The following is a 3,708-nucleotide window of genomic DNA, read 5'->3' as shown; positions in this document are numbered from 1 at the left end:
ACTCAAAACCAGTTTGAAGAATGAAAGAACACCGCACTGTGCTTTGCTGTTCCCATTTGAGCTCATGAGCTCAAGCCCTGCCCTCTGTGCTCTGTGATCCATGTCAATTAGCATAATTTCCGTCATGCACTAAAAATCAGAAATAAAACCATTGTTAACTCCTCACGTGCTCGGTTGTTGGTAAGTTTTAATTTATTGCAGTTATTTAAAATCTATATCAAAAGAAAAGCTTTTGCTTCAATTCAAAATAATCTCAACACAATTCTAATAATTCAAGACTGAGGAGGATAGCTATTTGTTGGCTCAGGGTATTAAGGGATAGGGGGCAAAGGCAGGTAATTGGACTTGAGGTACAGATCAGGGATGATCTTATAGAATGGCAGAACAGGCTTGAGGGGCTGAATGGCCTACTCCTGTTTCTTATCTAATAATGAAAAGGACTTTTCACTTCAATTTACTACACTTAGCTACAGATAAACTATTTCCTCTGCTGGAGGAATCCAGAACAAGGGGACATCATTTTAAAATTAGAGCTCGGCCATTTAGGAGTGAAATCAGGAAGCATTTTTTCGCACAATAGTTAGTGGAAATCTGGAACTCTCTCCTCCAAAAGGCTGTGGATATTGGATCCATTCACACTTTCAAGACTGAGGTGGATAGATATTTTAGGTCAGAGAAATTAGAGTTGAGGTACAGATTAGCCAAGATCTAATAGAATGGTGGAACAGGCTTAGGGGGCTGAATGACCTACCCATGATATATAAAAGTACATAGGAACAGAACTCTATTTGGGAATCATGCCATTGTATGCAGTATATTTTACACATCCTCTTATTACAGCAACTTTGATTCAGTAGATGTTTTTAAGTTATGTAGGTCAAAGAAAACTTCCTCTCTGTCTGTGGGTTATTGCTGTGTGCAAATTGACTGCTGTGTTCACCCACAAATCGCACCGCAATACAGTATATCCTCTGAAGCTGTTTGTGATGTCTCAACGATGTGATAATATCAGATGCAAGTATTCCCTCTCTATATATGTATATAAATTATACATCCAATTAAAGCAACAACAACAAAATTACATGTGTAACGCGTCTTTCACGTCAGGAGGACGTCCGAAGGCGCTGAATAGTCAGGGATCAGGACCCAAGGGTGGGGGGGGGGGGGGGGGGGGAGGGGGGTGGCAGCATTGGGGTGAGGGAGGGCAGAGAGGTAGGAGGGTAGTCACGGTTGAAAAGGAGGATCTTGAGTTGTGCCTTGAAGGAGACCAGGGAGGGAGCAAGGCGAAGGGATTGAGGGGTGGAGTTCCAAAGGGTGGGGCAGAGAAGCTGAAAACCCAACCGCCGATGGTAGGACAGATTGGGCGGGAGACATGGAGCAGGCCGGAGGGGAGGGAATGGACAGGTTGATGGGGGTTAGTAGGTCAGAAATGTAGGAGGGGGGCAAGGCCATGGAGGACCTTGAAAGTGAGGTCACGGATTTTGAATTCTATCCTGAAGGATGGGGAGCCAGTGGAGCCGGGTGGGGGTGGAGGTAATGGGGGCACAGAGCCTGTGCGGGAGAGGACATGAGTTGCAGTGTTCTGGATGATCTACAGCTTGTGGAGGGAAGAGTTGGGGAGGCCGACAAGAAGGAAGTTTCCGTAGTCGAGCCTTGAGGTGACGAATGTGTTTATGAGGGTTTCGGTGGCCTGAGGAGTGAGGCAGTGGCAGGTCAGACAATGTTGTGGAGGTGGGGGAAAGCAGAGCGGGTCAAGGCACGGATATGGGGGAGAAAGGACAGTTGAGGGTCGAACTAGACGCCCACCTTCCTGACTGGCTTGGGGAGGTGGAGTGAATGCTGATGCTGCCAGTGCCCGAGACACATACTCTTGTACAATTACTCAGCACCAGACAAGATTGGTTGGAATTAAACTTCTTGCCACCTTTTAGAGCGTATTTAGATTGAACCCTTCAATTTACATCACATCTGATACCAGAGTTCCACATTCTCGTGATGAAGTTACTCCTAATCTCCCTATTCGATCTACCACTGCTGTTCAAAAACATGACACGTTCATACAGTGTGTATCAGTTCACTGAAACGAGAATAGGCCTGGCCTCTCCTCTACAAATAACCTGTCCATTTCTCGACTTTATATTTTAATTGCTCTCTGTACAAACATTTATAGTGAATGGGGCTTCATAGGTTTATTGAAAGCGACAGCTGGGTGGAGGAGTGCGCTAGGTTAGCTTTCCAGGCACTGAATGATTTATTCCAGTTTTAATAGCCTCTGCTATCAATTCACACGGTCTAACCCTGCAATCCCAAGTCACATTCTATAATTTAGTCTGTTGAAAACTCTCAGATGAGGGATGATATCAAGATGGTTGGTCAATTTAGAATAAAAACATTTTAAAGATTATTGTACTCTAAGTTCCAATTTAAAATTTTAAGTCATTGCCAGAATTAAAGGAGTTATAAAATGTCTAACCATGTTTTGCATTTCTCCTCGTATTGCTGTACATTTTTCTATTTACCAACAGGTGCAAAGCAGCAGCACAGACACCAATTACTTGGCTTGGAACTGGCAATCTCACTCACAGGGCACTGTGAAAAATGAAATAATTCAATGTTTCGAGTGTTGGGTGGAGCAAGACAGAAGGAACTTTATTTTTTATCTAATCTCTATTATGTATGGCAGGAGAAAGAGGTGAAAAGCCCCCATTTCCTGCCATAATTCCTCCCCACCCCATTTGACCAGAAAAAAAATATTCGTAGAACTTGTATCTGGAAAAACTTTCAGCTTTTTGAAGTCGGAGTGGAGTTCCAATGAGCCTGGTTTCCTTCAGGAATCCCATCAGAGGTTGGCACATTAGACCTATTTATTGGTTTGGCCATGTCAAAGGATAGTAGATTGCATAAGCAGCATTTCCCCATTATAAACTGAAGTACTAATGCAGCAATCCCCTCTCCAGGGGCACTGTTTGAACAGTGTCACAATTGATATTCTTGCACAACACTGCCTTGTCAAGGTGGGTCGTGAGGAAAGAATGGGTGTAATACTGTCCCAGTAAGAAACCGAGTGCGCAAGTCAAACTGGGCTTCAACAAGAAGATTACATTTGTATAGCGCCTTTCACTTACACCAACACCAACAAAGGGCCCAATAAAAGAGGAATTTAATTTTCCTTTAAAGGAAAGAGGAAGCTGAAGTGGAGGGAGGGGGTCGAGAGAAAAGATAACCGGAAGAGTGATCAAACAGGTGAGTCTTAATGTTGGCTTTGAAAGCGGGGAACGGAGGATGAGACAGAGGGACTCCAGAGTTCCAGGCAAATGGGGACACAAGGGCTGAAAGCTCAGCTGAAAGCAAAACACAAATTAGTGAAGTGAAAGTGAATGCAAGCTCCTGATGGCACAAAGGAATAACTTTATTGAAAGCAATACCGAGTCCTGTGCAACCAACCTTTTGATCCCTTTGTTTTCTGTCTGTGGTAAAGTAGTCCCACCCATTCCTCCCTATCAATCACAGTGATAATGGTCAGCCTCGGAAATGGATTCAGGCTGCAACTGCTATTTTAACCTCATTTAAAATAGCCCAAACTCTCGAGAGTGGCTATCTCGTAATTGTACTCAAAATTATTTTCTCTCCAAAGAGTTTCCAATTGTACATTTTTAATTGTTAGAATCAGTGTTAGGAATTCTATCAGTAAATGCTAATACTGTTCCC

This window comes from Callorhinchus milii, unplaced genomic scaffold (genome assembly GCF_018977255.1).
Source record: "Callorhinchus milii isolate IMCB2004 unplaced genomic scaffold, IMCB_Cmil_1.0 Scaffold15, whole genome shotgun sequence".
NCBI classification, from domain to species: Eukaryota; Metazoa; Chordata; class Chondrichthyes; order Chimaeriformes; family Callorhinchidae; genus Callorhinchus; species Callorhinchus milii.
This window is presented reverse-complemented; position numbering follows the sequence as displayed.